Below are 12,797 nucleotides of genomic sequence, written 5' to 3'. Positions count from 1 at the left end.
CGTAGCGTGTGCTCATTTCCCTCTATTCCCCGTGTTGCAGTGGTAGGATGACGTAAATTATTGCTTCGACACGTAATGGCATTATAATCAAGTGCAAGAGCTGAGGGCTTTTGTTTTGTTTCGTTTTCCATGGCGTTCGTAAGCGCTCAAATCAAAGGCAATTCCTGCGTCTAACACGAATGTAAATGCTTTTGAAAGTGCAGTGTGGTGCAGCTTGTAAAATCCTTGTCCACATTTGTGGTTTGTTGATGTTTTTTCTGTCTGCCAAAGTTGCATTTTGACATCCGGACGGGGAGACTTTATCATTTGAATGTGAAGCCAGCCTTAAACCCTCTGAGGCGTGTCTGTCTGCCGGAACGTATTTTTTCAAAGGTATTTTTTTTTAACGGAGAACAACTTTAAAAAAGTTTCCGCAGCCACCTCGCACTCCGTGTTAGATTATAGGAGGAATGCGGCGGCGGTAAGCTTGCTGTAGTCGTGGCCGAGTGGTTAAGGCGACGGACTTGAAATCCTTTGGGGACTCCCCACGCAGGTTCGAATCCTGCCGCGTCTGCCGCATGTTGCCTTGTGCCTGCGCGGCAGAGGCGAAGTGCTGCTTCTCCTTTCCTGGTACTATAAAAGTGCTAAATTGCTTGGCCCCGCTGCCATGGAAATGAGTTCTTCAGATAACCACACATCTTGCGTTCGCACCTCTGGTGCTCTACTTATGCCTTTGAAAACCTAATGAATAAAGCTGAAAAACCCGACACGATATGTAGGTGCTCGTAAAGCACGGAGTAAAGAACTGTTAACAGCAAGGGTTTCAGTTGGTTAACTGAGGAGAGGGCGTGATCGCTAATTGTTGACTTTTCATTTGATGTTAGAAACACTCATACTGTGCATGACGTGCAACAAATGTAGCCACAGAAATTGCATCACGCTTTCATGTATGCTATTGCAGACACCAACGTTGCCTAGATAGAAAACCGAAATAGCCGTGGGTTTGCTTGCTGGTCTGAAGGATCTCTCTTTGAATCTCTATCATTTGTCAATGGAAGTAAAAGGCGCTGCAATCTGATACGTTCAGAATCAAACCCGCAGCTGTTGTTCGACTTTATTTCTTAACTAATTACAACTGAGTGTCGCATGAGCAGTTACGTAAACGTCTGATATATTTGAACACAAAGGCCGTTCTTCAATTAAAACTAAAGGTACATTGTCAGGGACATTCAGTTCTATACAAACAAGAGACAGACAAGAGAATATTTCTACCTTTCATGTGGACTACGTGTTGACTTACTGATTGGAATAATTGAAAAGTTTGGGTCATAGCCGATGCAGTGCGTGCTAATTAGAACAACAGCAACGCTGAGCTCTCAGCACCATACTGAGCCCAGGTGTTTTTCTAAAGCTGTCAGGTGCAGTTCATTTACATGAAGGAAATCTCTTACTGGGTACGATTACAATGCAGTAAGTAGCACAGGCTACTTAGGGAGTAGCCTGATGCATTTAAAGATGACCAGATCCAGGCAGGAGTCGAACCTACAATCGCCTGTTCCGTAGTCAGACGCGTTATCCATTGCGCCACTGGCCCTGGTGTGATACCATAGGACTGTAACCCGGTGAGATCAGCACTGCAAATAGTAAAATATTACCCCCGGTCCATTCTTTTCCAAAAGTGAGAAACACCTGTTTTCTACATGTTGTCTGTTTTAAAACCATATCTCTTTAAACCAAACCAAGAGTTTGTCTTTTGCACTGATATTCTGATTCATTTCGATTTCAAAGAAAAAAAAACATTATCTTCCAAAGCATCATAAAATTGTCCATTCTTCCAGACTCTACTTTTCTCTTGTAGTAGTACAGCAGACCTTTCCAGGTGAGCAGATCACAGAGTCCGAAATGAGCTTCCTCCATCAAGCAAAGTACCTGAACATGACTCTGTCATCATAAAAGCGCCCCTGTAATAAAGAAATTAAATCCGAAATCAAGAGGGCAGTTGCCTACTGAAATACAAGAAGTCATCAATTTTAACCTGGCAACACATTAAAGGCTGCATCTATACAAGTACGATTCTAGAAATGCTCACCAGATTACGTTTTAAGAAGGAACTGCGCCTCAGGTTCCGCCAAGATCTTAACTCGGATGGCAGGATTCAGAGTCCGGAGTGCGGACTGATGGCGCACGGAGGGTCCATATACTGTGGATCCCTCAGTGATCTTCCGCGTATTCAAACCGCCAGCGTGTGACTCCCCTGTCCCCGTGACCTCATTGCTCTGCTCTCTCTTCTGTGCAGCCGAGCCCGACTCACGGTAAAGTGAAAAAAAGATGCCCTCAACGTGAGATTTACTCTGGAGCGAGGATAGATGTTACCTTTTTATCATTGAACAGGATGTATGTGATGTGGCGACTAGGTTCAATTTTGTATCCTCTTTAAAAGATTAAGGACTGCGGTGAGCGTGATTTACCACCCTTTCAGCTAAGAACCCGACGTGCGCACCGTTTAAGCTGCATAGACTCGGTCGTTTAACTCTTCTCCATTAGCAGGGTTAAGGTTAAAGAAAAAAACATTGCTGACTTCTTTTTTTTTTGCCAGCCGCGAGCGCTGATTAGCAAGGTTTGTATTTCATGTTTTGCAAGTTGCATCCATTTTAAGAAAAACACGTTGCGTTAAAGACAGGAAATGAATACTTGCATTTAATTAAGTCTAGCCGTAGGCGGTTGTCCATAATGACCAGTTCTGTTTGAGAAGACAGAACAAAGAAGGCACCGCTGGGATTCGGACCCAGGATCTCCTGTTTACTAGACAGGCGCTTTAACCAACTAAGCCACGGCGCCCCAGGAGTGCTGTCCTTTTGCAGCCACTTGGACACACCACTCAGACACATCTGCATTCGGTGTGTGCTCCGCCTGCTCGTTGAGCAAGTTGCCACCTTTACATACAATAGCAACATCGACACCAAGAGAAAGGGTGACAAATGGCTCTTATCTGGAACTTTTCAAGTTCAAGGAGCTCAATGTGCTTTCTGTGTACAACAGGGCCACTGAACTCCACACTGGCCACTGAACCACAGAAGTGGCTTGCTGGCTTGACATCTCCCAAGGAAAATGTTAAAATCGCATGTGGAATAGGAAAATGACCCTCGAGTACGAGGGGAAAAAAAGAAAAAGATCATCTGGAGCGTGCCAACCCATGTCCGGACAGCCCACTTTTGTCGACGAGGTGGCCGAGTGGTTAAGGCGATGGACTGCTAATCTATTGTGCTCTGCACGCATGGGTTCGAATCCCATCCTCGTCGCTCTCCATATCTGACGCGTGTGCCCGTTTGATTTTGTCCCTCCTGTCGTTTGCTCCGGTGCTAGAGCCGTACATTTTCTAGCGGTTGCTGAACATGGTATAGTAGGCTAACGTCGGTATCGAGCAGTAACAGTAACAGTATTTACGTGCCGCTGCTGCCAAGTGGCTCTGGGTTGAGACCGCGTTTTCACTTACTTGCAACACAAACGGAGAAAGCGATTTTTGACAGTCTCTCGAGAGACTGCGCTAGGTGTTTAGGGATAGACTTTGTCAGTTCCCCCTGGGATGATGGCCTCTCAAATAGTTTGTGATTCCTCTAGACGTTTATACAGTAGAAGCCTGCTTCGTGGCTTAAATCCAAGCTAAGGAAACGAGTTAGAGGTCTGATGCAGAGCTGCGAATTCAATGAACGGGAACACTACAGTACATTGCACTGTATGTGTGAGGAAAGCTGCCCCCTTCTGTCGACCGAACAGAGGACTGTAAAGGATACCGCCAAGAAACTTTAGGGTGCTGGTTGGAATCCAGCTCTAAAGAAGCCCCTTTGGGTGTTATGTCATCAAAAAGTAAGAACAGCGAATCTCCCTTTGATCAAAAGCGCAACAGAACTGTTTTCCGTGGAGCAGGTTTCAGACCCGTAGACCTGTTTTATTTGTAGGGCAGGGCGCATTCCCAAACGCGAATCTCCTGTTTTAGAAATGCTTTGGGTGTCGTGAAGTGAAAATAAGAAATGGGCTCCAGATGCACATGGAAGCAATCAAGTGTTTCATCCGAGCTGTTTCAAAGACTGCTCAAGAGCTTTCCTTTCACAGAGGCGCAACGATTAATGATGTGGGTGCACCCTTCAATGCGCCTTACGACTCTAGGGAGTGATTGAGACAATTCGTAGCGTGTGCTCATTTCCCTCTATTCCCCGTGTTGCAGTGGTAGGATGACGTAAATTCCTGCTTTGACACGTAATGGCATTATAATCAAGTGCAGGAGCTGAGGGCTTTTGTTTTGTTTCGTTTTCCATGGCGTTCGTAAGCGCGCAAATCAAAGGCAATTCCTGCGTCTAACACAAATGTAAATGCTTTTGAAAGTGCAGTGTGGTGCAGCTTGTAAAATCCTTGTCCACATTTGTGGTTTGTTGATGTTTGTTCTGTCTGCCAAAGTTGCATTTTGACATCCGGATGGGGAGACTTTATCATTTGAATGTGAAGCCAGCCTTAAACCCTCTGAGGCGTGTCTGTCTGCCCGCACGTATTTTGTCAAAGGTATTTATTTTTTTTAACGGAGAGCGACTTTGAAAAAGTTTAGGGTACGGTGTTCCCTGAAGGGCTCTCAAACCCCGCATTTCAGATGCCTAGCTGTATCGCTGATGTGTTGCACCTCAGAATCACTTTTAAAACTTACCTCTGGTATCTTTAATCTCTATTGCTCAACGCGTGGTGAAAGTATTGTATAAATGTGTCTGAAAATGAGCAATGGGCACCTGAGAGACTCATTTGCCTGTTTCACAAATGATCATATTTGACTAGAGATTCTGTTTGGGATTCAGTTGTGCATTCCGACAGCAATCTCTTTAAAAAAACGATACATTCTGGATGAGGTCAAAGGTGCAGGAACACTCTATTTAGGATGTGTTTGCACTTATTCTGTGTCTCTAGCTTCAACACAGCGATATATATATATATGCTCACTGATTGTTTGGTACATGCCCAGGGCAATAATCATTATGAGGATTTATTTCCAGATGTGCTAGGGGTAGTGTTGTGAAATACTTCAACACACTGGATCGCAGGTTTAAACCCCCTGCACTCTTACTCCTTAAAAACCAACAAATGCAGATATGTAGCAATCATATTGTAGCAGACACTCATTTGCCTGTTTCACAAATGATCATATTTTACTCATATTTTACCGATTCTGTTTGGGATACAGATGTGCATTCTGACAGCAATCTCTTTCAAAAAATGATTTTACCTTATCGCGGCTCTGCCCTTCTTGCCTCTTTGGACAATATCTCCATCTTGTGGTCGTTGTTGGTAATGTCTAGACAATATCTCTATCTTGTGGTCGTTGTTGGTAATGTCTAGACAATATCTCTATCTTGTGGTCGTTGTTGGTAATTTCTTCTTATGCCCTTTTTTATTTCAATTCTCTATTAGTTGATTCTAGAATCTCTACAATGGAGTTGAAAACATCAGTTTTATAGCAGACAATATGACATTATTTATAGTCCAATTAGAAATTTATTACCCTGTTTTTAACATAATAACAAATTAAAATTGATTAAAACTAAGTTTGGAACACCAGGGAACATAAAAAATGATTTTTAGGAAAACCATGAGGTTCTCTGTGTCCGATGCCTGCAAGGGGAGAAAGCTAGAATCCTTTGATTTTTCAAAATTTGAAAATAAACATCATACAGATGCAGCCATTCAAAATGCGCGGGCGATACGGCATTATTTTGCGGTACGCTGTCCGCAGTCTACCGCAAGCTACCGGTAAATACCGCGAGTTACCGTAAATTCTCCTATAATACGACAAGCAAAATAATAGTATCCGGAATTTCCGCAAGGTGGAGCTAATAAAGCTCAACCTCTCATGTTTGAGCTGTGGCCATCAAAGTCTTTAACGAAGATATTACTAATAGTATTAATAATGAATGACCTTGGACAAGCTGTAAGTGTAAACTCAAAGTATTGCCCTGGTCAACATTATTTTTTTCACTGACCTTCTTTGTAAAAGTAACACCACAGCATTTCGCAATCACGCATTTGTTTCCAATCATGCAAAGTACAGTAATTTTTGAGAATCGATTCACCATGCCTTTCACATGCTCATAAAAGAGATTGATTTAGGAACATAAACATATTACCGTATGAAAACTGTACTGTATACAGTATGTATATGTATATTTAATGTCTTAACTGTGCCCGTTTAAGTATTGAATATTCATATCTAATTTTACCACTGAAGGGAAATAGTAGCTGAGCATAAAAAGAATAGGAGCATACTGCAACGCGTGTGAATGCCATAAACGATATTAATTTTGGAACATAAACATACAGTATATGGCTGGTCTTGGTACTTCAAAGAAAACATACACGAAACATGGTTTCATTATGACCAGAATCGGTCTTGAGATATTTTTAACTTGATTTACAGTATTTGAGAGGTATGTCTTAACAACGATACTACAGTGCGTAAATACTGCTCACGTATATGTTTCTAGGTTTATATTATGCATTTCATACGGTCAAATTACTTTTGAGCAACTAATAAGAAGCGCGAAACGGTATGCGTTTTAGTTTCGTTTTGTGCTGGGACCCGTGGATTGATTAGAGATATCAAGTACATACAAGTCATTTTTTAAATGTTGTAGTTCGTCTTGAAAAAATGTTACGAGTACATCATCTATCAACAATTACACAGGTTCTGTTTCCATATTGCAGATTTTGGTTACGTAATATTATTTTCTAGATTTCACGTTGTGAATATATGATTTGGGCAAACAGAGCCGCAAAGAAGTACATTATAGGTTGTTGGTTTTTTTTTGTAGTTTTATCTAGAACAAGCGATGCTTAAACCTTTGTCTGATTCTTGTGAAACTATCCACACGACAGTTACAGTACCTAGGAGTTGACTTCAGTGATGTCACTGATGGGATGTTTCTAAAAATCCATCCTCTGTAAAACGTCTTCTCTAGTTGTCCTGCATATGTATTCGCTAATGAAGCTGTGTGTTCTGAGCCTGGATCTCTACATTTCTGTATGAACCAGCTTAGAGGGCTAAAGACAGCTTGTGTTTAAATTGAGTGTAAGGCAATTTATGCTTCTAAAGTCATGGTCAGCATTTATTATTGTACTGTGCTGTAAACTTGTTCTGTGCCTAGTCACATTATTTTATAGCGTTTTTATAGTGTTATCAAATCCGGTGGCGCTGTGTGTTAGTTTCCTGACTCCCATGTCACATGGTCTGTGATTGAATCCCATGGAACTATGACTTTATTTTTTAACAAACATTTCTTTGAAAAAATGAAATGTTTCCCTTGGTCAGAGATTAAATAAAACCTCACTCGCACCAAACAAATGTATATTTCTAAATATCACAACATGATCGAATTTAAGTATTTTTAATAACAATGAATAGTCACCTATGCGTTACAAAATAAACATTTATATTGATTTGAATCGCGTTTTGAACCAGCTACCAGTTAACACTGTACTTCCTACTTTGAAAATACCTATGAAACCGGTTTAATTCATCACAGCCAGCACTCCGGCAGAGAGGGGGTTGTACTCGTAAAGTAGAAGCAGGCGAGATTTCCAGCGAAAGACACCCCCCCCCCCCCATACTATTCAAATTGTATCACAGCATTGTAATTACACATTGTAATTGTATTACACATTGTACACATGCTTAAAAGAGAAGAGAGAAAACGCAAGCCTTCTTCAGGTGTGAGGGTCTTCTGCTCAGAATGAAACGCTAAAATGTAATGTAGGCTCTGAATGGGTTCAATTATGATTTGGGCTTGATTAAGGTCGCTGCCTTTCATCTAAAACCCTACTTGAATCCTTCTAAACTAAAAATCAGTGTTAGTGAGTTCTAAATAAAGAGGTATCCAGGTAACAGTGAAACGGGCGGACAGTCTGGGTGAGATCGCCCGTTTTCCATGTAAATAGTTCCCTGGTTCCGCACCCCTTGGTGTTTCTCTCGCTCTCTCTCGGGTCACCTGATCATTAGCTCGAAAGATTTCAGTGCTTTGTGTATATTCTAATGGTAGTGGGGGCAGGGTGTGTGGGAACAGGTTTGGTTGAAATTGCATTGGAGATCTATGTTCTTCACACCTGAAACATTTTCTCTGAAAGCATTTTCTTCGCAGTTTAGCCGATCTTGTAACAGCATGTTACAGTTTACTATTATTAACCATATTAATTAATGGCTTAATGCCATTTTTTGACCAGGCACGAATATTCTTAAGTCCATATCTTCGCAAGGGAATCAGTGCGAATTGCTATACTAAATGACCGCAGGCACTTTCCACCCCCTCTGCCAGCAGGAACATTCCTATTCTTAGCTCAGCAGCTCATTACAAACCGGGTTTTTTTACACAGCGATACAGCTTTGTGTTGTGAATCTGTTTTTCCGTGTTTACAAAGAAAGTGGAATACAGTGATACTACCTGCTATACAGATACATATGTTTAGATATTTAGACCCTTAAATTAATATCATTATTAATAATAATGATTATAATGATAATAATGATAATCGGCCAGTGAAAGCTCTGTTGTCCTTCACATCAATGCCTGGAACATTTTACCGAACCCAGGATTTTACAGAGAGGGAGGAGGCGCGGAGCTCAGCAGTACAGAACGAACATTCTGCTGCCTGGAGCGCTTATGGCAGCAATCGCGTCTGCATTTATAACTTAGTTTTTAAAATTAATCAAGCAATATGAAGCATCTATTTTTACTTTTAAGTCCCTTACTTATCATTAAGCACAGCTTTCTCACCACTTAGACTACTTTTTGATACCATCCTTAGTCAAACCAGAAACGTGTTGTTCTGTCTAATGACATTACAAGTGGAAAGATTACAGATTTTAAACGTCTTTAATTTTGTTACGTTATACATTTTAGAAACGTTTCATCCATACAAACACCACAAAACTATTTTCGATTGTATTTCTGAATAGTATTTTACACTTAGTTCACTGTTTTAAATACATCTAATTAAGAAAGTTAGGTGTTAGCATAAACTATTAGCAATCAATAATATTAAATTTAGCACTGTAATAAGCTGTTGCACTTTCCCCCGCATCTTGTAAAAATATATTTTCATTGTTCAAATATACATTAAGTGTGACTATCATATAATAAGTTAAATACAAAACTAAAGAAAAAATAAGGTTAAATATAATTCAAAATATTTTGCTAACAATGTTAACTGTTTATGAATAATAAAATGTATTAACTAAGGAGTAAGATGGCACAGTTGTTAGTATGTTTTTTGTTTTGTTTCTTTTTCATAAATACAACAGTAGTACCTGCTGTCTCAGTGGCTTTCAAAATTAAATTATGCATGCAAACCTGTGAACTAGAAAGATAACTAAGATATCCATCCATTTATAATGGTGGCGAAGTGGTTAGCATTGCTATCTTGCAGCATTGGGGTCCTAGGTTCAATTCCTGCCATCCTGTGTGTGTGGGGTTTACATGTTCTCTCTGGGTTACATGGTTTTTCTCCATATGTGTGATATGACTCCCTCTCGCACTCCAAAACATACTGGTAAGTTAATTGGTTTATGGGAAAACTGGCCCTGGTGTGTGTGTTTGTGTCTGTCTGTCCTGTGATGGACTGGCGCTATGTCCAGGGTGTATTCGGCCTTGTGTCCGTTGCTTACTGAGATAGGCTCCAAATCCTCTGTACTGGATAAAGAGATTAGAAATGGATGGAAGTAAAGGCACTGTGTGGATGGAACTATACACAGTGTTAGAAAACCCACTACGAAATGGCAGCATCTCACTGAGAATAAAATATTTTATAGTGCTGGCTTAAGGAAACAGCCTTTCCACCTCTCTTGCACATCAGTATCCATACCTAGTTATTTAAACAAATTGCCTCTAATTATAAACATCTTAATATGCTGGCTCTGTGGATCCGCATCAGCTATGTTTGCCCATTCCTTCAATTCATGTGCATCCAACACACAGTTCAATGCCAGCAACTACACATAATCTAAAATACAATCCTTATTTCAGTATCTATGTAAACATATAGTCTGTAAACTTCATCATCTTCATCAAAAGTATGCCTAACCCCATTAGGAAGTGTTCTTGTTATAAGTGTATTCCTCAGCTTTCCCCAAATTATCTTCTTCTTACCAACATCTCTAGTCTTTTATCCTGCAATAACTCAGCCAACACTTAAATCTCCAAAAGCTGCTTGTGTTAATTTCTTTAAATCACAAATATCATGTGTAAATACTGGCCATGTAATACTCTGCATTGTGGAATAATAGTTTATTTTAAAGGGAACTAGAGAAACTAAGAACTAGAGAAATCAAGAAAGGCTTTTTTTTCTAGAATTAATAAATGCACATCCTGTTCACTGGGGAAATTAAATCCACACTGAGCAATCTTCAATATGTTCAGAATATGACAGCAAGAATCCTATCAGGGATGCATTACACCTGTTTTCAAGTCCTTGCACTGGTTACCTATCAGATTTCGAGTCAACTTCAAAATCCTTATCCTCCTTATATACTGTCCTACAACTGTTATTATTGATCTCCGAATTATTGTACTTGACATGACTTCATTCAGCCTTTCCTGAACGTCTATGACAGGCAGAGAGAGTGCTGTTTCTGGTGCGATCTTTTGCAGCTGACATTTCACTGTTTTAAACGAACAAGAAATTAGATTGCTCATAAATCACTTACTCTATATAAACACAGCGTAATTGCCCTCCGAAAATCCTCTTTTTCTTGTTCGTTTTAGAGACCTTGATCGAAACTGATTTTAGATGTCAGAAAGGATTTATTTTCTCTGTATTTCCTACATTGCTTTGTCGAGATTTTAACTTTATATCTAACTTTATATCTAGGCTCAGATTTCAACTATAAATCGTACAGTAATAAATAGCAGTAAATACTGATGTTTTGCGCCCTCTTACCACAAAAATATATATGTTTTGTAGCTGGGATGAACTTTATTTCGTACGCGTAGCTACTGCGATTCGGACACGGACGGTTAAACATGGCGGCAAATCAGACACCCAGAGAGGGGGGGGGCATCTTCTCGCCTCCATAACTAAAATGCCAAATAGGAGTGGCTTAAGCGACATACACAGTTGTGTAACTGACAGTTTGAGGTAGCTTATCATGTAAATTTCGCTTTGTTGCTGATAGGTTAAGCTTTCGAAACTCTGCCCCAAAGTCATGTGACTGATTTTTCGCCCTGTTTCGTTGGTTAAACGCAATGATCACAAGCACCACCATGGTAACTGGGATGTGTAGTTTTTAATTCCGTTTGAATTATAACTGTACGTACTGTCTTCATATTTGGCCAGTGCTTTAAAGAGAAGGCGCGCCAAAGAATTTCGGTGCCGTCGTCTCCGCTTTAAAGGTACCCCCGTGCTGGAAGAATTTGACCTAGGAACGTTTGCCCAGCGTAGTAAAATATGATCATTTGTGACACAGGCAAATAAGTGTCTGCTACAATATGATTGCTACATATCTGCATTTGTTGGTTTTTAAGGAGTAAGAGTGCAGGGGGCTTAAACCTGCGATCCAGTGTGTTGAAGTATTTCACAACACTACCCCTAGCACATCTGGAAATAAATCCTCATAATGATTATTGCCCTGGGCATGTACCAAAAAATCAGTGAGCATATATATATATATATCGCTGTGTTGAAGCTAGAGACACAGAATAAGTGCAAGCACATCCTAAATACAGTGTTCCTGCACCTTTGACCTCTTCGAGAATGTACGAGAATACCGGGGTATTGGGAAAAGCTTTCAACTAGCAATAATCGCGCCTCGGCTAAACCTCACAGGCTACGATACTGCCACTGCGCAAAGCTGACGGTTGCCAGGCAACCGCGGGGATCCTATGGAAATCGTTATCAATCGTCTCATGGCATGTCGTTGCTGTAACGCTTCATATTTGTCGTCTTCTTCTTCTAGCTTGAGGTTTTGAAGAATTTCATGACAGACAAGGGCTCCGTCGGGAACAAAGGCCGTTGTGAGAAAACCGTTGCTTATTTTCAGCAGCAGAAATACAACCCTTTAAATACAAGATGACAGAACAATGACGAAGGGCATGCCGGGAGGAACTGCAGTACAGAGGAAAGGGGACGGGCACGTACAGTTCACATTCAAGCCACAAGTACTCTTCTCGGATGTTGCACAAACAAATCCTAACGTCTTGAAAGCATTGCAGCATGTTTGTGTCCCACTTCCCGTGGCTGCAGGACGACTGACACGAACGGACAAACACAATCTGTGGCGTTTAGCGTGACATAGTCTTGCAGGCATCGTGCTGTCTCACTGCAATACTATACCGCTGGAGGAAACAGTCCATCTGGCCATGAAACTCATTTGAACGTATAGCTACAGCAACTAACAATATCATGATTTATTCAGGATGTGTGGAATCAGCACGTCCCAGAGACAGCTTCCGAAATCGTGAGCATTCTCTGGTGGTGTCCTGCAGGGCTCCGGTTGGCATGCGTTGGTGGTATAGTGGTGAGCATAGCTGCCTTCCAAGCAGTTGACCCGGGTTTGATTCCTGGCCAACGCAGTGGTGAGTGTTTTCAAATGCTGTCACGAGCCTTGGATTGTGACTAGCGAAGCCTTTTGAAAGAGCTAAAGCACTGCAAAACGGAATTGAAGGAGAATCTTACAGGGGATTCTGAGCGGTGTCTGCATACACGCAGTCCGATACGGGTGCTGAAAGCTTGAGCTACTCTCAATGTCATGCTGCCTTTCCCCGGAGTAAATCTGTTACATTGAAAGAATGCTTCTC

General features: G+C 41.0%; 4 non-coding genes and 2 pseudogenes across 5 annotated transcripts in view; 3 read left to right on the top strand and 3 right to left on the bottom strand.

Annotated features, from left to right (window-relative positions):
• The window catches only part of LOC148642866 (uncharacterized), a 137,561-nt pseudogene that overhangs the window by 7,387 nt on the left and 117,377 nt on the right, over positions 1-12,797 (bottom strand). The window lies entirely within an intron of this gene.
• Positions 472-555, top strand: trnas-uga (transfer RNA serine (anticodon UGA)). The gene has a single exon. It is a non-coding gene; the product is annotated as a tRNA-Ser (tRNA).
• trnat-agu (transfer RNA threonine (anticodon AGU)) lies at positions 2,744-2,817 on the bottom strand. The gene has a single exon. It is a non-coding gene; the product is annotated as a tRNA-Thr (tRNA).
• On the top strand, positions 3,197-3,278 carry trnas-gcu (transfer RNA serine (anticodon GCU)). Its single transcript has one exon. It is a non-coding gene; the product is annotated as a tRNA-Ser (tRNA).
• On the bottom strand, positions 11,704-11,853 carry LOC148642894 (U4 spliceosomal RNA; annotated as a pseudogene).
• trnag-ucc (transfer RNA glycine (anticodon UCC)) lies at positions 12,501-12,572 on the top strand. Its single transcript has one exon. It is a non-coding gene; the product is annotated as a tRNA-Gly (tRNA).

Source organism: Lepisosteus platostomus, chromosome 22, assembly GCF_059453375.1.
Source record: "Lepisosteus platostomus isolate fLepPlt1 chromosome 22, fLepPlt1.hap1, whole genome shotgun sequence".
Classification (NCBI taxonomy): domain Eukaryota; kingdom Metazoa; phylum Chordata; class Actinopteri; order Semionotiformes; family Lepisosteidae; genus Lepisosteus; species Lepisosteus platostomus.
This window is presented reverse-complemented; position numbering and strand designations above follow the sequence as displayed.